A 23,972-nucleotide genomic window follows, 5' to 3' on the forward strand; every position below is an offset into this window, starting at 1 on the left:
CATGTACTTACTACAACTCTCTTCAGACTGCACTCAGCGTTGAGCCAGGCTCTGATGTGAGCTGTAATACCCAGCAAATGGTAATAGCTGTTTTTCACTGTTCCCATTCATTTGAGCTATGTTATCTAGGATTTTACTGATTTCCCTGCCCTCTCCATTCGTTAATAATAATAATAATAATAATAATTATTCTAACAATAACCTAACTGTATGGCCTGTGAACACCAAACTTGAACGTGGACTTCCCTGAGAAGTTCGTGTCAGAGTTCGAGACACTTGGTGTCCGGTACGAACGCTGAACTTTACCGTTCAGGTTCACTCATCACTATTCTTCAAAACTTCTCTTGATCCCGTTTCTCTTACAGAAGGCTGGGGATCTTCTCTGTGAAGCCTCCAGCAGTCGTCCCCCATCATCTTCACCTTCCATCTACCTTGGTATTGAAGTTCCATCTTCTTGATATCCTAACAAAACTAAGGGAAAGATTGGCATGCACACATTTGGGATCACCAGATAAGATCCAAAAATACTGTATTTATGCAATTAGGACAACAATATGGCACTCAATTAAAAACATTTAAAAACTAACATACATAGGCATGTTCTTATAAGTAACAAATGCCTTCCTCCAGTGTTGTAGGGCAGACAAAATAGATTAATAATATTAACCATGACATACAAAGCCATCCACAACCTGTCTCCTCCTTACATCTGTGACTTAAGGTCACTTTACACGCTGCGATATCGTGACCGATATCGCTAGAGTGGGTACCCGCCCCCATTGGTTGTGCGACATGGGTAAATCGCTGCCCGTGGCGCACAACATCGCCCAGACCCGTCACTCTACTCACCTGCCCTGCGACGTCGCTGTGAACGGCGAAACGCCTCCTTTCTAAGGGGGCGGTTCTTTCAGCGTCACAGCGACGTCACAGCTGTGTCACTGAACCGCCGCCCAATAGAAGCGGAGGGGCGGAGATGAGTGTGACGAACATCCCGCCCACCTCTTTCTTTCCACATTGCGGGCGGGAGGCAGGTAAGGAGAGGTTCTTCGTTCCTGCGGTGTCACACGTAACGATATGTGCTGCCGCAGGAACGAGGAACAACTTCGTTACTGCTGCAGCAATGATATTCACGAATGGACCCCCATGTCACCGATGAGCGATTTTGCACGTTTTTGCAACGATGCAAAATCGCTCAAAGCTGTCACACGCAACGGCATCGCTAAAGTGACCGGATGTGCGTCACAAATTCCGTGACCCCAACGAGATCGCTTGAGCGATGTCGCAGCGTGTAAAGCGGCCTTTAGTCTCCCGGTACCTACCTGCACCCAACCTCCGATCCTCACAAGATCTCCTTCTCTACTCCTCTCTTATCTCCTCTTCCCACAATCGCATTCAAGATTTCTCCCGTGCCTCCCCCATACTCTGGAACACTTTACTCTACTTTAGCCGGCGGTTATTACCCCTTCATGATTTAAGACGTACCGGTACATCTTCGGTCATGAAGGGGTACTGTTACGTCACCACCTGAATCTGCTCCAGCGACTTCTGCTCCGATCACCAGGCGACGCCGTGTTCCTGCCGTGGATGGTGCTGGTGATGGGAGAGGAGTCGATGCCAGCGGCACCGGTGGGCGCAGGCTCCGATCATCCACTGGGCTGGGTTATCTTGGGATCTGCAGTACCGCTGGCTGACTGTGGGTGGAGTGTGTCTTCCAGCTGAAGTTGCTAACATTCAGCTACAGCCAATGGGAAGACACCACACCCTTCTTATTCCCCTCCTGTCACATGACCACTGTCAGAGATAGTTCTGATTTCCTGGCTCCTGGTCCGCCCTATTTTGTTTTGTGATTCCTGTGTGCTGACTTCTGCGTGTTTACTGACTACCCTTCTGCCTGCTGTTTTTGTACCTCGCTGCCCGATCCGGATTTTACCTCTGCTCCGTTTTCTGATTACGTCCTTGTCTGCCGATTCTGTCCATGTTCTGTTATTCCTGGTTTGACCCTGCCTGACGACTACTCTCATCGGACCGCAGCCTTCCACAGGTAGTGATCTCCAGGGCCCTGTGTAATTCCAAATCCCTGTATAGGGGTTAAAGGGTTTCAGGCTCTGGGGGTCCTGCTTGGTGAGTGGCTTACCTCTAGTCTGTCCATTACACTCCCCCTGAATCTGTTGATCCAGGCAGGCATTACAGGTACATGAAGTTGTACTTCAGTGGTGGACTAGAATACGTTTGTGTAAAAATGTGACTTTGATGAATTGGCCACATTAGTGAACATATAAAAACAAAAATAACAAGTGAATACATAAAATTGACTTCAATAAAGGCAAGAATGGAAAGAAGAATTTGGCGCAAATCAAAAACAGTCTAAGAGCACCAAAAATAGACAAAAAAGTGCCAAGACAATCATGCATCTGGTCTAAAATGCCAATTATCTCTCCCTCACACTGACAATAACCTAGACGTGATGTGACTGTGGAAAAAAGCGCAAATAGGGTCTTACCCAGTATGGGGGATTAGGTCTAGTGCTAAAAACACACTCACCTGATAGGTTTGTGCCTGATAGGGTTGTACCACGAGTCACGGGAGTTGATGACGCGATACATAGCCATGAGTCACGGGAGCTGATGACGCGGTAAGTGCATATGTGGCATATGTGGACTTCTATATATAAGCCTTGCATGGCTAATACTGATGTATTATTCCTTTTGTCCTGAAGAAGGAGATGGATATATCCCTGAAACGTGTAGACTTGTGTAAATAAAGGGATTTATTTAAATCTTCTGGATTCTGTGGTTTTAGCGTGGTTTACACCCGTATTCCTCTCCTCGCTTATGATACTTGACAATAACCTAGCATTTTTGTTAACATAAGTTATAATAGTAATTAATAAGACTTTGGTAACAAACTGACAAAAATATATACAGTATGTTAATCTTTTTTATATAGACGTTTCTTGATAATTTCATACATTTCTCAATCACTTTTTTGTTCACTAAATTTTTCTTGTATAAAGTAAAAAACAGAAGATGGCACCATACCAATAGGATTTTTTTTTTATGTTTAAGATGATTTGCTTACAATGGAAGACATTTCCCACATCGGGAACACAAAAAAAAAAAGCTTTTACTCTGTGATTTCTCTCATGTATAACAAAATGTGATTTTAGGTAAAACATCATAAACATTATAGTTTCAGCACCTTGTGAGTTTTTTCATGTTTAACAAGATTTGATTGATCTGTAAAGCATTTCCCACACTGGGAACATAAGTGTGGCTTCACCCCTGTGTGAATTCTCTCATGTTTAGTAAGATTTGATTTCCGTGAAAAGCATTTCCCACATTCTAAACATAAATACGGCTTCTCCCCTGTGTGAATTCTGTTATGTTTCACAAGGCTTGACTGATACGCAAAACTTTTCCCACATTCTGAGCAACAGTATGGCTTCTCTCCTGTGTGAATTCTCTGATGTACAATTAGATTTGATGTCTGGCTGAAACATTTTCCACATTCTGAACATGAAAAAGGTTTCTCCCCTACGTGACTTCTCTGATGTTTACTAAGATTGGATTGAGTTGTAAAACATTTTTTACATTTTGAACATGAAAATGGCTTTGCCCCTGTGTGAGTTCTCTGATGCAAGTCAAAATTTGATTTCTGATAGAAAGATTTTCCACAATTTGAGCATATATATGGCTTCTCCCCTGTGTGAATTCTCTTATGTTTGATAAGACTTGATTTATAGCTAAAACATTTCCCACATTCTGAACACATAAACGACTTCTCTTCTTTGCGAGATACATGACGTTCATCATCACGTCTGTGAATTATCTTTTTTCTAATAATTTGTGATAAATGAGAGGAAACAAACTGTTTGAAAGGATCAGATGAAGTGTCTTTGCTGTGAAGGGCTGAGGCTTCATCTGGGATAATGGAACTTCCTTCATGTGTATCTTGAGTGATACCAGAATCAACATATTTAAAATCTGAAGATGTTAGATGTTCTTTTGAGCTCTTGATGACATCATCTGCCCAGGAAAAAAAAAAAAAATGTAAATAATAAATATAATTTTTTAGCAAAATTGTGCTTCATATTTTGAATTTACCCCATTTTTTAAACGCTGCATGTGTCAGTTTATGTGGAAACACCTTGATAGTTTGGACTTTTATGCATCTGCAGATAACGTGTATTTTTTATTTTAATGTTTATATGCAAGTGCAGATAACGTGTATTTTTATTTTAATGTTTATATGCATGTGCAGATAACGTGTATTTTTATTTTAATGTCTATATGCATGTGCAGGTAACGTGTATCTTTTATTTTAATGTTTATATGTATGCGCAGATAACGTGTATTTTTTATTTTAATGTTTATATTTTTAATAGGGAAAAAGTGGGGTTGATTCAAGATTCAAATTTTTTTTGCTTTTTTTCATTTTTTTTTATTCTTACAGTAAAAAAAATAATTTTGTAGTTCTTTTAGTCCTTGACTTGGACCTGCAATCATCTAATCGCTTGTATTATATACAGCAATACCATAGTATAACTGTATTTAAAAAAGAAAAAAAAAAGTCAATTACTTATGAAGCCTAGCCAAAAGCTGGATTTCAATGAAGCACTATCATGACAAGCATCGATGTCTTCAGTCATACCCCAGCTGTCATGGCAATCCATCGGCACCTTAAGACGCGTGTGATGGGAAGGGCGATGGACTCTAAAGGGTGCTTTACATGCTGCGACATCGCTGGCGCTATATCGTCGGGGCCACGTCGTTAGTGACGCACATCCGGCGCCGGTGGCGACATCGCAGCGCGTAAAACAAATGAGCGACGATCAACGAGCGCAAAAACGTGAAAAACCGTTGCTCGTTGACACGTCGTTCATTTCCATAATATAGGTGCTGCTGCCAGTACGATGTTGTTTGTCGTTCCTGCGGCAGCACACATCGCTGTGTGTGACACTGCAGGAGCGACAAACATCTCCTTACCTCCGTCCACCGGAAAAGGAGGAAGGAAGGAGGTGGGCGGCATGTTCCGTCCGCTCATCTCCGCCCCTCCTTTTCTATTGGGCGGTGGTTTAGTGATGCTGCTGTGACGCCGCACAACCCACTCCCTTAGAAAGGAGGCGGATCGCCGGTCACAGCGACGTCGCAGAGCAGGTATGTGCATGTGACGCTGCCGTAGCGATAATGTTTGCTACGGCAGCGATCACCAAATGTCACACGAACGACGGGGGTGGGTGCTATCGCGCACGACATCGCTAGCTATCGCTAGCGATGTCGCAGCATGTAAAGCACCCTTTAGAATGACTCCACCTGTGGCTGCTACCAGCAGATGATGGATGAATACTACAGCCAGCACCTGCTGGGAAAGACACAACGTATAGTACCTGACATATTACATGCCAGGACATCCAATGTCGATAAGAGACTCAAAGCTGCACTCCTCATGGCATGCAAAACAGCATTTAGGAAGGTTTTTTTTTTTTAGCTTTTAGGTGTTTCATAGATATTATGCAAAATGAAGGTAAAAACTAAAAATTCTAGATATTAAATTGGAGTCCATTTTTTGAATGTAAAATAGCAGGTGTTAATACAGATTCACATCACAACATTATTACTCTCTTCTTGGAAATTGTTATAAACAACAACTATGTGTCCCTAACATGCTATGTGACAAACACAGATCTGAGGAAATGAAGAAGCAACTTGTGGAACTTTTTTTTTATTTTTTATTTTTAGGCACAAATTTTAAATTTACAAAGGCCTTGAGATACTAAAAGGAAAACACCACATCTTGGATACTGCACCAATCAATACATGAATATGAGGGGTTGTACGATGATGACCTGCAACATTGAAAATGGCAGGTATGTACCTGGAGGGTTTTTTTTGGTACTTGTCATGTCACATATTTTTGTGAAGGTATTGACAGGGCCAGGTTTACAGATAGCTGGAGAGATTGGTGGGTCTGGCTATCTACATCTCCCACCCATAGGTGTCTCATATGTCTTAGGGGCACTTTGCACACTACGACATCGTAGGTGCGATGTCGGTGGGGTCAAAATGAAAGTGACGCACATCCGGCATCGCATGCGACATCGTAGTGTGTAAAGCCTTTTTGATACGATTAACGAGCGCAAAATCGTCGTAATCGTATCATCAGTGTAGCGTCTGTCATTTCCATAATTTGGAAATGACCGATGTTACGATGTTGTTCCTTGTTCCAGCGGCAGCACACATCGCTGTGTGTGAAGCCGCAGGAGCGAGGAACATCTCCTACCTGCGTCCTGCGGCTCACACCAGCTATGCGGAAGGAAGGAAGTGGGCGGGATGTTTACGTCCCACTCATCTCCGCCCCTCCGCTTCTATTGGCCGCCTGCCGTGTGACGTCGCTATGACGCCACACGACCCGCCCCCTTAATAAGGAGGCGGGTCGCCGGCCACAGCGACGTTGCAGGGCAGGTGAGTGCATGTGAAGCTGGCGTAGCGATAATATTCGCTACAGCAGCTATCACAAGATATCGCAGCTGCGACGGGGGCGGGGACTATCGCTCTCGGCATTGCAAGCATCGGCTTGCGATGTCGTAGTGTGCAAAGTGCCCCTTAATGAGGCTGTTGGTTTGGAATATGACATGTCGATGAGAAAAAGCCTTTGAGAGTGTGTGCACTGACAGGAGTCAGTGTGACGAGGCTGCTAAACCGTGGAAAAAGGCATTGAAGCCTGTGTGAAGGGACCTCCTGGGAGAAGAGAGGGTTTGTTTCGACTAGCTAAGGTGAGTGAGTGGAGCCGGACATAGCTCCACTAGGATACTGGAGGACCGTATCAGAACTTGTGCGGGTGTACCATGTTGTAACATACTTGAAATCGGTGTAGGCTTACTGGCCGAGGTTGGTGGGATACTTGAGTAGTATATCTAAACCTTAGCGGGCGTACCCCAAATTGTACGGACTGGAAATCCAGGTTTATGTTATGTTCCATTGGAGAGGTTTATGTATGGCAAATAAACTGCTGGAATTTTTAATAACTGTGTTTCTGTGTGATACCTCTGAGATGCAGCCAAGTGAGTGACCCTAATCACGTGAAGTGAGTAAAATATTACAGGGTATAGTGAGCTTTAATTTCATATTTTTTTATGAATTGTGCTGTGAACATAACATAAAAATTGTTTTCTAATGTGCAATTTTACATGAAAATTGTTAATTATCCCAAGTAAAGAATCACTGTCACGGGGATGAGATGATGAGATGACTGGACAGGGACACCTAGGCTGGCCATCGGAATGGGGACACTGCGCTGTCCCTCAGCACAGAGTTACGCTTGATGGTAGCAAGGTCTGATTCGCCAGCATGATCCTAGCTCCTGTCCATGCCCCGGTGTAACTTCCCTCTCCTAAGGGGTGAGCCGGAACCATAGTCATAAACCGCACAACTAAACATGGACAGGGGAAAAACCAAAACTTGTACACACTGCAATAAAACACAAAGGAGCTACAATACGTGCATAGGGAAAAATAACATAAAAGGGAGGATGTAAACAGACAACCGGAAAAACTCCACACCAAACAATAAGCACGCCACACATCACCAATATAGGATGACCACAATAAGACCAGAATTGCTGCAAAAGCTGTAGATATTATCAGCACTGAGTAGCAGGATCCAGAATATAGGATTATACAGTCAGGGCCAGAAATATTTGGACAGTGACACAAGTTTTGTTATTTTAGCTGTTTACAAAAACATGTTCAGAAATACAATTCTATATATAATATGGGCTGAAAGTGCACACTCCCAGCTGCAATATGAGAGTTTTCACATCCAAATCGGAGAAAGGGTTTAGGAATCATAGCTCTGTAATGCATAGCCTCCTCTTTTTCAAGGGACCAAAAGTAATTGGACAAGGGACTCTAAGGGCTGCAATGAACTCTGAAGGCGTCTCCCTCGTTAACCTGTAATCAATGAAGTAGTTAAAAGGTCTGGGGTTGATTACAGGTGTTTGGTTTTGCATTTGGAAGCTGTTGCTGTGACCAGACAACATGCGGTCTAAGGAACTCTCAATTGAGGTGAAGCAGAACATCCTGAGACTGAAAAAAAAAGAAAAAATCCATCAGAGAGATAGCAGACATGCTTGGAGTAGCAAAATCAACAGTCGGGTACATTCTGAGAAAAAAGGAATTGACTGGTGAGCTTGGGAACTCAAAAAGGCCTGGGCGTCCACGGATGACAACAGTGGTGGATGATTGCCGCATACTTTCTTTGGTCAAGAAGAACCCGTTCACAACATCAACTGAAGTCCAGAACACTCTCAGTGAAGTAGGTGTATCTGTCTCTAAGTCAACAGTAAAGAGAAGACTCCATGAAAGTAAATACAAAGGGTTCACATCTAGATGCAAACCATTCATCAATTCCAAAAATAGACAGGCCAGAGTTATATTTGCTGAAAAACACCTCATGAAGCCAGCTCAGTTCTGGAAAAGTATTCTATGGACAGATGAGACAAAGATCAACCTGTACCAGAATGATGGGAAGAAAAAAGTTTGGAGAAGAAAGGGAACGGCACATGATCCAAGGCACACCACATCCTTTGTAAAACATGGTGGAGGCAACGTGATGGCATGGGCATGCATGGCTTTCAATGGCACTGGGTCACTTGTGTTTATTGATGACATAACAGCAGACAAGAGTAGCCGGATGAATTCTGAAGTGTACCGGGATATACTTTCAGCCCAGATTCAGCCAAATGCCGCAAAGTTGATCGGACGGCGCTTCATAGTACAGATGGACAATGACCCCAAGCATACAGCCAAAGCTACCCAGGAGTTCATGAGTGCAAAAAAGTGGAACATTCTGCAATGGCCAAGTCAATCACCAGATCTTAACCCAATTGAGCATGCATTTCACTTGCTCAAATCCAGACTTAAGACGGAAAGACCCACAAACAAGCAAGACCTGAAGGCTGCGGCTGTAAAGGCCTGGCAAAGCATTAAGAAGGAGGAAACCCAGCGTTTGGTGATGTCCATGGGTTCCAGACTTAAGGCAGTGATTGCCTCCAAAGGATTCGCAACAAAATATTGAAAATAAAAATATTTTGTTTGGGTTTGGTTTATTTGTCCAATTACTTTTGACCTCCTAAAATGTGGAGTGTTTGTAAAGAAATGTGACAAATCCTACAATTTCTATCAGATATTTTTGTTCAAACCTTCAAATTAAACGTTACAATCTGCACTTGAATTCTGTTGTAGAGGTTTCATTTCAAATCCAATGTGGTGGCATGCAGAGCCCAACTCGCCAAAATTGTGTCACTGTCCAAATATTTCTGGACCTAACTGTATATAATTATATAGGAAGGAAACTGCTGTGATTGGTAATTAGCAACCTGGACTCCTAGCAGAGTTCCCCAGATCAGCAGGAATTAACTCCTACAGGACTGAGGAACAGAGCACATGAAACAGCCGACGCCCGGCCCTGGCTGAACAACTAGGAGACATCGGGTTGCTTGTCAGGCTTTGCAGTATGAACAGAGCCCGACGCAGTGACACCAAATGAGTCTGGAACCGAACATCTCATGACAATCACCATTAATTACATCGTTTTACTACAAAATAAATGTCGTAAATTGAAAATCCAAAGGTTTAAAAATGCTAATTTTCTAACATTTTGGTATTTACAAATCAGGTTAATAAAAAAAATATGTAGAAATTGTGACTCTTCTCTGCACTTATTAGCTACTACTCACCGTTAGGAATTTCCTTCTTACACGGCTCCTCTCCCCAATAATCCACCTCTTCCATGTTTATTAAGGATAAATCGTTATTATGATTCAGATATTCATCCTGTGAGATAAATATTGTAAGTCACCACATAATTTAAGCCGTAAACCCCATTCCATTGAAATGTAAAGGCAAATGATTTACCTCTCTGTGCACCCTCATGCAATGTCACAGCACAGTAAGGGTGAGCATGTATGGAGCGGGCTCGGGACTTGAGCCCGAATGTTTCAACAGTAATGTATCAGCAGCCATCGGAGCTAGCCTCGGGCACAGCTGTATATTTACATGCACTGTGACAGCGGCATTTAAATGATGTGAGTCACAGAGCGATTGTGTACAGGCTTCTATTGTTCCCTCCTGTGATGTGATTGCAACTGATTAACATGGCAGAGAGAGTCCTGAATTTATTTTACCACTAAAAAATAACAACAAAATGTACTAGTTTGGTATGGCTGTAATCGTGCTGACCTGGAGGATTATGTTGTCAGACTATTTTTACCCCCCGATGAACGCTGTCAAATTAAACTTGAAAAATGATGGCGATATTGAATATTTTCCAGCATTTCACCACAATTTCAAGTAATTTTTCAGTACATTATATGATAAAAAAAAATAGCAAAAAAACAAAACTACAACTCGTCCCGCAAATAAAACAAGTGTGTGGCTTTGAGGATGTGAAAATAAAAAAAAAACAAACTACAGGTTTCGAAAGAAGGAATAAAAAACAAAAACTAAAAAAAAAAAAAAAAAAAAAAAAAATGTCCGGTCCAGATTGTTGCGTTTCACAACTCTCAGAATATAAACGCAGTTTATAATCCGGTTGTTGTCCTCGGATATGACCATGAAGCGCCGTTCTATCTATGGTTGTGAATGAGGAGTTTACTGCCCTCCATTGGCAGCTTTTGGAAAAGCTGCGCATGCGCAATACAAGAAAGCAGAGGTGAAATTGTGTGCAAAGCGAGAGCAGATATCCGGGGACAGCAGAGCATAACTATAGCACTTGCTTGCTCGCTCTAGGACCACTAACCAGGAGGAGATTTCCACTGAGTATGGGCTGAAACAGTGGAAGCAAGATACTATGTATAGTGAGCGCATGCAAAAATCATTACAAACCTAGAAATGGAGCTTCATCAGGATTTTTAGAGTGCAGTTTGTGGGAAATACATAATATTGGGACAGAAGAAGACTGAAAACAAGACACACACACATCATATGGAAGATTTCATGATCTGTGTCTCCATCTACCTGATGATGCAGGGGAATAAGAGGACAGGGACATCTCTCCGGTGTTGTCCTCCTGGAGAGAACTGTTGGAAACACATACAGGGACTGAATTCATTGCTTACATACAGATAATTATAGGCCGTGTGTATTTAGTCCTGTCTATTACCTGGTGATGGCTGGGGCTCCTCAATCATGACGTCCTTGTAATGATCCTTGTGTCCTTCTAGATACTCCCACTCCTCCATGGAGAAATAGACGGTGACGTCCTGACACCTTATAGGAACCTGACACATACAATGATACCGTCATCCCCCGATCCCTTCATAGCGTTACTGTATAATGTCCCAGCATTCCCAGCAGTGTCACCTCTCCAGTCAGCAGCTCAATCATCTTGTAGGTGAGTTCTAGGATCTTCTGGTCATTGATGGCCTCATGTATCCGGGGGTGAGGTGGAGGCCCAGGGATTGGGCTCCGGGTTCCTCCCTGATCCTCAGACACAGGGGCCTGACAGCGCTCACTAGAGGTCTTCTTCACTACCATGTAATCCTGTTTATGGAGAGACAGTAACAAATCTCACTAAAGACATTTCCAGATTGGGAATTTAATTTGTGCAAATGCAGAACCTATCCACCATTTTTCTGGACTTATATGGGAATAGACATGGTTAAAAAGTAGTAAGAAAAAAAAAAAAAACTTCATCTCTCTCCTGACCCTGTCACTGCAGCTCCCCACCAGTTCTCTTCTGGATTTCTAGAGCCCAGCTCCACTCCAATGTCCTTTTTACCGGAACTTAAATCACCGGCTAGGCCTAGATATATATGATGTGACGTCGAAACATCAAAAGACAAGCATTGCCTTACACGGTCACATCAGGTGGTATGTGTGATGCCCTGGCAAAACCAGGTAGTCACAGAGGCATACCTCCCAACTTTGAAAGAATGGAAAGAGGGACAAAGTATGCGGCGCGCATAGCGCGTCGCGGCAAATTTTTAGGCCACGCCCATGGCCACACCTCTAACCACGCCCAGTTAGCAATGACAATCATTGTTTTAGAAACAATAATTAAAAAAATATACAGAGATTTATTTCTAAGTAGTAAATTAAAATATAAATGCAAACTTGGCCGTGTTACATTTAAACTAGAATATTTTAGACCACAAAATTCTGTTTTAAAGCAGATCTTTCCCCTAAATCTGCCCCGTGTACAAAACTGCAGACTTCATGACAGATCCGCTCTATTAGATAAAATATCTGTAATACTGTGCTTTTGGTTAATGGGAGGAATTAGTGAATACGGGCGACTTACTGTTCTGATTGTTCCAATTGTAGAGACACAGGGGTCAGTGGGTGCTCTCGTCCGCTGATCCCGTCGCCTTTAAAAAGACAGCAAGGCCCAGGGCTCATCCCAACTGAACGCCTGACATCCTTAATCCCTCCCTCTCCTCCTCAGCTGTGATCCGATCACATGGCTCACGCTCATAGCACAGCAGGAGCCAAGGGTCATTAGCATATCGCATCACATGTGATATGCCAGTGTGACCTCAGCTTGGTATGTGCGCAGTGCGGAAAAGAACGCACCCTCTGGCAGACTGGAGAAATGTAAACACTGTGTTTGTAAAAAAAAAAATGCATCCAAAACGCATGTGTTTTGCATGCATTTTTGGCAGTGCGTTCCCCCGTCGATTCAGCTCTGCTACATGCCCGCTGACAGCAGACACAGACAGAGTCGCGCGATGAGAATGAACTCGGATGAACTTCACCCGACTTCATTGTCACCCCGCGGCTCTGTCTGTTGCGTCCTGGTTAGCGGTCAACCGGTGAAGGACTCACCGGTGACCGCAAATCCCCTGAGTGACTGAAGTGAGCAGTGCGATCAGCGGTGCCATCACTCAAGTTACCCGCGGCCAGCTGGAGTCCTCCATCTGAGACCGCAACTCACCTGTGATGTCATCGCTGATCGCGCTGCTCACTTCAGTCACTCGGGCAACTTGCTGTAACAGTTGGAGGATCCAGCGGTGGCCGCGGGTAACCTGAGTGACGTCATCGCTGATCGTTCGGCTCACTAGAGTTGCTGCGTGGAGCTGATAGAGAGCGGTCTGGTCTGTGACCGCTCCTGTCAGCTTCATGTAGCAGAGCTGGATGCGTCGCGGAACCTCATGTGGATTACGTCGGACCTGGAGGGGTATTTGGGGCTTAATAAAGTGGTGAAAGAGGGTGGGGTTTTTTTGTCTTTTATTCCAAATAAAGGATTTTTTGGATGTGTGTGTTTATTTTCTTTAACTTACAGGTTAATCATGGAAGGTATCTCAGGGAGACGCCTGCCATGATTAACCTAGGACTTAGTGGCAGCTATGGGCTGCCATTAACTCCTTATTACCCCGATTGCCATCGCACCAGGTCAATTCGGGATGAGCCGGGTAGAGTCCCGGGACTGGCACATCTAATGGATTCGGCAATTCCGCGCAGCTGCTGGCTGATAGTTAGGCTGGGGGGCTCCCCATAACGTGGAGCTCCCCATCCTGAGAATTCCAGCCTTCAGCCGTGTGGCTTTACCCTGGCTGGTATGAAAATTGGGGGGGGGGGGGAACCGCACGTCGTTTTTTTTAATTATTTATTTTACTCCACAATATAGACCTGCCCACCGGCAGCTGTAATTGGTTGCAGTGAGACAGCTGTCACTCAGCGTGAGGGCGTGTCTGACTGTAACCAATCATAGGTGCTGGTGGGCGGGCAAAGCAGGGAATATGAGATGGAATAATGAGCGGCCGGCATTTTCATAAGAGGAAAAGCCGCCGGAGCAGTGTGAACGCTGTGCAGCGAGACGCCAGTGAGATGTGAGTATGAGAGAGGGGGGGAAACCGACCGACAGAGAGAGAGAGAGAGAGAGAGAGACCGACCGACGATAGTACAGCTAGTACACACATATATTTGAAGAAAAATTCACAAAATTCACATAAACAGACGTAAATCTACACACAGTCATACACACATCATACACACAGACACATTAGAGGTATTAATATGGGGAAGTCGGCAGCAGCCTTACTCACCTCTCCCGCTTGTCTTCGTCCAGCTCCTCCAGGGTATGTGGCTGTGCAGGCCGCACTGTGTGATGGCTGGGGGCAAATACAGCACAGGGGCATAGACAGCACTGGGTGGACATATATGTTACTGGGGTCACCAGGGGGTATACATATTACTGGGGGTGCATAGACATCACTGGGGGCATCCATGTTACTCCGGTGGCATACACATTACTGGGGTCAGTGGGGGGGGGCATACACATTACTTGGGTCCGTGGGGGGGGCATACACATTACTAGGGGCATAAACATTACTGGGGTCAGTGGAGGGGGCATACACATTACTAGGGGCATAAACATTACTGGGGTCAGTGGGGGGGGGGGGGAACACATTATTGGGGTCCGTGGGGGGGGCATACACATTACCAGGGGCATAAACATTACTGGGGTCAGTGGGGGGGCATACACATTACTAGGGCCTGTGGAGCCTACATACTGACAGTGGTGGCCTGTGGGGCATACATACTGGCCCTAGGGATGCTTAGGGCACAGGCTGGAAGACGCTCAGGGCCCAAGCTGGGAGCACTAGAGGGTGCTGAGGGCATAAGCTGTCAGCACTGCGGGGAGGGCGCTGAGGGCACAGGCTGGCAGCACTGCGGCGGGGCGCTGAGGGCACAGGCTGGCAGTACTGGGGGGCACTGAGGGCACAGGATGGCAGCACTGGGGGGGCACTGAGGGCTCCTCTGGCTGCTTTCTCTGAGTCCCCTCTGTTTTTGCTTTTTCTATTGCAGGTACAGGGGGACCTGAGAAGACAAGTGCTGTACTCTCCCCTGCTCCCCCCTTCTGCACTCACTCTGCACTGTCCTCACGCACTCACTCTGCACTGTCCTCCCGCACTCACTCTGCACTATCCTCCTGCACTGTCCTCCTGCACTCACTCTGCACTGTCCTCCTGCACTCACTCTGCACTGTCCTCCTGCACTCACTCTGCACTGTCCTCCTGCACTCACTCTGCTCTCCCCTCCTGCACTCACTCTGCTCTCCCCTCCTGCACTCACTCTGCTCTCCCCTCCTGCACTCACTCTGCTCTCCCCTCCTGCACTCACTCTGCTCTCCCCTCCTGCACTCACTCTGCTCTCCCCTCCTGCACTCACTCTGCTCTCTCCCTGCTGCTGCTCTTATCTCAGTTGCAGAACAAACGAAGCAGCCGCTGTGGAGAGCTGGTCACATGTGAGAATCCTTGGCAGAAGAGGCAGGCAAAGGGGGCGTGGCCAGCATAGAGCGAGCAGCAGGAGGGGACAAGGAAGACATCCCGAGGAGTGTATGTGTCCAGCATTCAGAGGGGGCGTGGACGACAGCAAAGCGGCGTGCCCAGCAGCATAGATGCCATGGAAGGCATCCAGAGAGTGTGGCCTGCATCCGGAGGGGGCGTGGTCGGCAGAGTGCGGGGGCGTGGCAGCTGCCTCTCACTACACTGCGGGATTACGGAGCTCTCGGGCGTGAGAACGGGACTGGACTATAAAATCGGGGCTGTCTCGCTGTATCCGGGACGGTTGGGAGGTATGCAGAGGTTGTACAAATCTCTCTGGTTCAAGACTCCATCCTCCTTGGCATTCCACCACAAAACCCACACCCAGGTGCACAACACCAGCCAGTAAAGCCTAGTCACCCCCCCATGACTATAAGGACACACCAGTGTGCAGGACCAGGCGGATGGGAGCGCCCACCTAGGGGTCTTGAGGTGTCAGGGGAGGGAACACAACGGAACAGTACTGACAGTTGAAGTGGAAGGGTGTGAAGTGCAGCGGAGCTAGGGGTTGGGGCCCCTGGACTACCAGACTAGGTGGCAGACGGCAAGCAGGACCACAGGTGATGGAGATCTGGTCGCGGGAGACCTTAAGTAGACTGGGGCAGGGTTGTAGCCCGCCTGTGCCGACAGCGGGAATCTGGTCCGCAGGCCGTGCACAGAGGGGTGCCTGGACCCTAGGGCGAGGAAGGTTTCAAGCCCCTTGTCAATTGACCAGTCGGGGATAAAGTTTCAGGCCTTGTTCCACAGTAAACCCAGAGAGCGAAACGGAAGCCCAACGTGAGGGATAGGGTGTCCGTCAGAACCCACAGAGATCCCAAGGGTCAGATTTCGCGGGCCACAGCTCCCAACATACAAAGTATCGGGAGTGGGCTTCCCCGTTTCAAGCGGAGTCGTCCCATTGAAAACACAAACACTGAGTACAGGAGGAAGGGACCCCTGTTTGCTACACCAGGGTGTTGGACCCGAATACACCCGCTGGAGACGACCAGTCACTGGCAATTTGGTTTACCCTGGACTTTGTGTGCAATTTTTTGGAGCTGGGAGTACACCATCTGTCCCCGGTCCAACCCTGCATGACCCTCTCTGCAACCACCACTCCCGTTCAACCGGGCCCCGGGACTACACCTCCCCTACCCGTGGAAGAGATTCCATCCTGCTGCCCCACTCCATCAGCCCCGGGCGTCCCATCACCAGGCAGCGGCGGTGCTACCAATTCTCACCGCAACCCACGGGTGGTGTCACTGACAAACCAATCCCCTGTAAATACCCCCTTCATACGTTTGTGAGGATGGACGGCTGTATGAGCCCGGGTCCGGCTACCACTCGAGCCGCAGTAACGAACCTGGATCCGCGCAGCCCCCTGCAACTGCCCGGCCCCCGTCCGCAACATATGCATGAGGTCCAAGGTGACTATGTAGAGCAGACCAGAGCAGATTGGGGGTCTGGGGAACCAAAAACAGGATGGGTGGGAATCTCTGACTACAAGGAAAGGTGAGGGGCGAGAGGAGTGTGAATTGCTATTGTATCTGAACCCCTTCCGGCCCATCCATTTATGATGCTGTAGGGTCAGAAAGCCTCAAAGTATGAAAACTATTTATGTTTTCATCTTTTTTTTTTTATCAGCTATTGAGTTTCATTAGATTCGCATCCAATAAATTCGATGCAAATTGAATTTGACACCCAATTTTTAAAAGCAAATCTGCTGAATTTGAGCATTGGCTTATTTGCTCATCTCCGAGAGTCTCTCACCTCTCCTGTAATCCGGAAGAGGATCTCTAAGGTGAGGTGTAATATCCTCTCCGTTATATTGTCTCGCTCCTTCTCCATCCTTGAAAAAATCTTGAATTTAGACACCAACGGAGAGGTAGGAACCCAAACTGTAGGAACCTGAAAGGATAGAAAGGCGAAAAGCATAAAGTACACATATATAGTATTGCCATGTTCAGAAATACCCAATCTATCAACATATAAAATAAATTAATCTGTTCGGTAAACGACATAGTGAGAAAAAAAAAAAAATATAAGATGCCAGAATTACATATTTTTGGTCGTCGCAACATTGCATTAAAATGCAATAACAGGTGATCAAAACGTCACATCTATCCAAAAATGGCAGAAAGATGCAAAAAATAAAAAATAAGCCATCACTGAGCCCCAGATCCCAAAAAATAAAAACACTACGGGTCTCGGAAAATGAAGAAAAAGTGTAGTTATTTTCTTTTCTTTTTTTTTTAACATCTGCACATGCGCCGCTGCCGCTCATAGTCTTCACTGTAGTGTCTTCAATAAAATGGCGGAGATCGCAGACTTAGACGCCATTTTTATAAAGACATAATTACTGTGGCAATGCCCATGCGCCGCCAACAGCAGCAATGGCGGCGTGGCACACAATTTAAAGAAAAGGAAGCAAGCTAGAAGACGCAGGAGAAGCTGACCCACAAAGGCCCAAGCCACTGCACATGGTAATCAAAGTGTACGGCATTTCTGGAACTTTTATTGAGGATATTTCAGCAACCAAGCATCGGATCTTTCTATAACAGGTATGCATATGTGACGCCCCTGGACTATTCACGTTGTCACAGGGTACTGCACAAACTGCCCTTCCGTGCAGTTTTCAAATCCCTCATCGTTCTAGGTCCCCATCTTGCTGTACTACCTCCAAGAGCAAATCAAATCCTAGATACACCCTGCACCACACCCACCAGACACACCAGTGGTCGGCTTAAGCGGAATAGGGTCGCCCACCTAGGGGTCAGGATGGGAGGTGGAAGGTGTTAGAGCAGTCGAGTAATGGGAGTCGAGGAGTACAGCAGTAGCTCCCAGTAAGTGAGGAGCTTAGAGGAAGCTGAGAGGAGTGGCTCCCAGGGGAAGCAGACTAGGTCGCAGACGGTGGTCTTGGCCTAGAGGAGTCGGACCCCCAGTCGCAGGGGATTGAGGCTAGGTGCCTGGTACCTGTCAAGAAGGACGGTCAGCAGCTTGTTCCTATCACCGGTCGAGGACCAAAGGCACGTCTGGGTACACGGACCCTAGATCGGGGAGGAGCTTCAGGCAATCCAGCAATTAACCCGCGGAGGACAGGGCTTTTATGGACTGTTCCCACCAGCTCAGAGATAGGGGGCACTAGCGCAACGAGGGGGATAAGGTTTTCCACACAATCGGCCCACTGAAATCCAAAGTGTGAGCCCCTGAGAGCAGGCTCCCTCACCTAGCCAAAGTGGGGAGCGGGGCCCGGCAAGTTCCAAGCTACCGGGCCACGACGGAGAATCTACACTTTGTGCCAGGAGGCAAGTCACGGATCACCAGGCAGTACTGCAGGGGACGGGAATTGGATGAGCTCCCCGAGAGAGACAACGGCAGTCAGAGATTTGGTTTACCCTGTTGTCAGCGTCTGCTTATTGCTGAGTTAGTACCTGAGTGCCCCTGCCGCCAGTGAGCCTGCGCCCCCCTGCATCCCACGGCTTCCAACAGAGTCCCAGGGCCTTCCCCTACCCGTGGAGGGCAATGACACCTTGCTGGCCCACTCCATCATCCCAGGTACTCCCAACGACAGCGGCGGTATTCCCCAATTACCGTACACCACGGGTGGCGTCACGAACTATACCTCCCCTGTAAATACCCCCTTTCACATTTAAGTGTGGCCCCTAGCCCCCAGGTCCGGGGACCCTCGAGCCACGAATAATCACCACCCACGGATCCGAGCGGTTCGATCCGCTGTCGGGGTGGCGCACCCCGATTCAGCATCTTACTGCCTGTATGGCTCTGCCTTTACCTCATATAGCAAAATCCTGCTGGTTGGTTCCCTTTAAATGGTGTCACAACTGCAAAATTATAATTTTGTTTCTCCCACTGAGCGCAATCGATCTCTAGCCTCGGCTTTCAACACAAAACAATGAGGAAATCACTAGTTTTTCACTGATACTCGTTAAAAAAACAAGTTTCTAAAAGTCAATTGCTCTGTTTTACATCCCACAAAATGGCGCCGTGAAAAAATACAACAAAGTCGCAAAAAAAGTCTACAATAATAAAAAAAGTAAGAAAGCGCTACCTGAGATGATGAAAACACAATAAAAAAAGAAAAAAAACCATTCAAGCTTCAAAACTCAAACCATCTGCTCATGAAGGGGTTAACAGTCCCTGAGCCCGGTAACGGTGCATCTGCACTTACCACCGCAGAGCCACACAGTGGATATACTGTTATTCTGTGCTTACAGGACCTGCGGTGATGTCACAGTCATGTGATCAGTCACATGGGTGGGAGGAGTCAGAGGTCACATGGTCAGGGCTGAGGGTATATAAGTGATGATCTGCTCTGGACAAAGTTCACATTTGTGAGTCACGATCGGATCTTCAGTGTCATTGGCTGCAATCGTAACTTGTATAATGATTAGATCAGGTTATTAGTCATTAACACAAAAAGCTCGGTGATTCCAAAGGGTTCACTTACGTTAACCCCTTCAGCCCCGGGGCACTTTCCGTTTTTGCAGTTTTGTTTTTTGCTCCCCTTCTTCCGAGAGCCGTAACTTTTTTATTTTTCCGTCAATCTTGCCATATGAGGGCTTGTTTTTTGCAGGACAAGTTGTACTTTTAAATGAAACCATAAGTTTTACCATATGGTCTACTGGAAAACAGCAAAGGGTTTACTTGTATCTAAGGGGTTAAAAAAAATTCACAAGCTTGTCCAATAAAAGTGGCGTACGTTTTGCGCCATATTTCGAAACAAGTAGATTTCTCATTTTTCGGGATCTATGGCTCAGTAATGGCTTATTTTTTGCGTCTCGGGCTGACGTTTCTAATGGTACCATTTTTGCGCAGATGCTACGTTTTGATCGCCTGTTATTGCATTTTGCGTAAAACTTGCGGCAACCAAAAAACGTAATTTTGGCGTTTTGGAATTTTGTTGCCACTACGCTGTTTACCAATCAGATGAATTGATTTTATATTTTGATAGATCGGGCTTTTCTGAACGCGGCAATACCAAATATGTGTATATTTTTTTTTTAACCCTTTAATTTTCAATGGGGGGAAAGGGGGGTGATTTGAACTTTTAGGGTTTTTTTTTGGTTTTTTTTTTAAAACTTTTGTTTACTTTTTTTTTTATTTTACTAGTTTCCCCTAGGGGGCTATAGCGATCAGCAATCCGATCGCTCTGCCCTATCTGCTGATCACAGCTACACAGCTGTAAACAGCAGATACACTCACTTTCTGCTTCACTCGGCTCCGGACCAAGTGAAACTGAAAGTAACTCATGTCTAGTACAGGAGTCATCACATGACCCTCTGCTACCATGACAAATACCGGAAGTCACGTGATCACGTAAAAGTTTACCGCCGATGCCGTTATAATGGCACTGTCACATATTGACAGCGCCATTTAACGGGTTAAATATTTGCAGTAAATTAGAAAGTTTACAAGTTCATCACCAATTTTTCATTTTTCAAACAAAATTTACAAAAACAATTTTTTAGGGACCACATCACATGTGAAGTGACTTTGACATCCAAAAGTGACACTATTCTAAAAACTGGACCCTCAAAGTGTTTAAAAGCATGCACATCCAAGAAGTTTATTTACCCTTAAGGTGCTTCAGAGGAACCAAAGCAATGTGGAACGGAAAAATTAAAATTGTAATTTTTCCCACAATAATGTTAATTTAGGTCCAAATTTTGCATTTTCACAAGGGTATCAGGAGAAAATGCACCATACAATTTGTTGTGCAATTTCTAATGAGTGGAAATCTACTGTTTGGGCACACGGCAAAGCTCAGAAGGGAAGGAGCGCCATTTGACTTTTTGATATCAAAATTGTCTGTAATAGATAGCGGACGCATGTCGCGTTTGCAGAGCTCCTGATGTGACTAAGCAGTGGAGCTCCCCCACAAGTGACCCTATTTTAGAAACTATACCCCTCAAGGAATTTATCTAGATTTGTTGTTAGCATCTTGAACCCCCAGGTGCTTTACAAAATTTTATAACTTTGCAACTTGAAAATGAATAAACCAAAAATGTTGCTTTGACTGCATTTTTTTATTTTTACAATAGCAACAATAGAAAATGGACTATAAAATGTGTTGTGCAATTTCTCCTCAGTACAGTGATACTCCATATGTGGTGGAAAACTCCTTTTTGAGTGCACTGCAGGGCTTGGAAACAAAGGAGGGCCATTTAACCTTTTGAATGCAAAATTGGCTGTAATCATTAGTGGATGCCAGGTCCCATTTGCAGAGCTCTTGATGTGTCTAATAGGGGAGCTCCCCCACAAGTGACCCCATTTTTTTATACTATACCCATCAAAGAATTTATCTAGAGGTGTTTTGAGCAACTTGAAATCAAAGGCGCTTCACAGAATAACATTTATAACACTGAGCCGTAAAAATGAAGAAATACATTTTTACCACAAAAATCCCAATTTTTTCATTTTCACGAGGATAACAGGAGAAAGTGGACCATAGAGTTTGTTTTGCAATATCCTCTCAGTACAGGGATACCCAATTTGTGGTAGAATACTACTATTGGTGCATAGCAGGCCTTGGAAGGGAAGGCTCGTCAATTTGGCTGGAACAGTTTGCGGACACCATGTCCCATTTAAAGATCACCTGAAATGCCAAAACAGCATGGGTCTCCAATATGAAAATTTTAAAGGGAATCTGTCACCAGGCTTTTGCCACCTAATCTGAGAGCAGCATAATGTAGAGGCAGAGATCCTGATTCCAGCGATGTGTCACTTACTGGGCTGCTTAGTGTAGTGTTGATAAAATCACTGTTTAATCAGCAGAAGATTATCATTACAGGACTACTTGGCATGCTGCAAGTAGTCCAGCATATTTATGAGCTCTGTATAACTGCTAGATCTGCAGCAGAGAAAACATTGATTTTATCAAAATGACAGCAAACAGCTCAGTAAGTGACACATCGCTGGAATCAGGGTCTCTGTGTCTACATTATGCTGCTCTCAGATGGGGGAGCAAAAACCTGATGACAGATTCCCTTTAAACAGTTGTGTCAAAACAGTCCTTTTTCATAGAATCTCATTACCAAGTCTTAACCCCCTGACTGCCATCTTTACGCTCCAGTTGTTAAAGTGGTTATTTCCATCTTTATACAGAATCCCAATATTTTATTTTCTGTCAACCCCGTTGTATCAGTGTTTATTTCTTGTAATTTGATTTGACATAATACCTTTTTGCAATATGTACAAAAAACTGCTATTCTACCAATTTTCTATCTACTTGCTTCACCTTGTGGGTTAAAGCGCCACTGAAGCATTACTGTTTTCATAGCTGGAGTGTTGGTATTAATCTAAAGTCACTGCCCCTAGTAATATACTCACCCACCGCCATCTTCACCCTTTAGCCAGTCAGTCGGTGGCATCTTGTAACCGCAACTTTTGACTGGCCAAAAGTCAGATGTAACGGTCACAAGCTCTCAATGCAAGTCTATGAGAGGCAGAACAAGGCGAGAACGAGGCTCTCATGGACCTACATTGTGTTGTGAACTCCAGCTCTTCAACCAACACTAAGGGGTACTTTGCATGCTGCGACATCGCTAGCGATGCCGAGCGCGATAGTACCCGCCCCCATCGCACATGCGATATCTTGTGATAGCTGCCGTAGCGAACATTATCGCTACGGCAGCTTCACTCGTACTTACCTGCCCTGCGACGTCTCTCTGGCCGGCGGCCCGCCTCCTTCCTAAGGGGGCGGGTCGTGCGGCGTCACAGCGGCATCACACGGCAGGCGGCCAATTGATGCGGAGGGGCGGAGATGAGCGGGACGTAAACATCCCGCCCACCTCCTTCCTTCCGCATAGCCGGTGGAGGCAGGTAAGGAGATGTTCGCTCCTGCGGCTTCATACACAGCGATGTGTGGAGCCGCAGGAACGAGGAACAACATCGTACCTGCGGACGCACCGACATTATGAAAATGAACGACGTGACACAGATCAGCGATTTTTGACTGTTTCACGCTCGTTCATCTTCTCTCCTAGGCTTTACACGTTGCGACATCGTTACCGGCGCTGGATGTGCGGCACTTTCGATTTGACCCCGACGATATCGCAGGTGCGATGTTGCAACGTGCAAAATACCCCAAAGATACCAGCCCCCAGTTGTCAGGCTTTATTATGGATAGGTATCAAAATTGCTGGGACCGCACTCTGTTTTTTAAAATTATTTATTTAAATAATTACCAAAAAAAAAGCCGCATGTGTTTTCTCCTATTTTAATACACTACTTTGGGCTGCAGCCTGTAGCCATATGGTTTATCTGATATGGGGGAACCTATGCCAATTTTTTTTTTTTTTTCATTTTTAGACAGGGTCTGTGATTGGTTGCAGTCATACAAGCTGTCAAACAGGCTGGGGGCACGTCTGACTGCAACCAATCACAGACTTGCACAGACCCAGTGGGCAGGGGAAGCAGTGAATATTTATGAAGCTGATGAGCTGCCCCAGAAGTAGAATTAGCTGCCCAGGAAGCAGATACAACTGTGTCGGAGACTCGGTAAGTATAGCATGCCTGCTTTATTCTCATTTTCCTTTTTTTAAATTTTATTTTATTACCTGAGTTGCTGGACCCGGATCATTAAACAGATTTCCCTGATAACTCTGGGCCCGGACCCGGCACTCAGGTACTTTTGAAACCGCGCAGATCTG

Source organism: Anomaloglossus baeobatrachus, chromosome 5, assembly GCF_048569485.1.
Source record: "Anomaloglossus baeobatrachus isolate aAnoBae1 chromosome 5, aAnoBae1.hap1, whole genome shotgun sequence".
NCBI lineage: Eukaryota > Metazoa > Chordata > Amphibia > Anura > Aromobatidae > Anomaloglossus > Anomaloglossus baeobatrachus.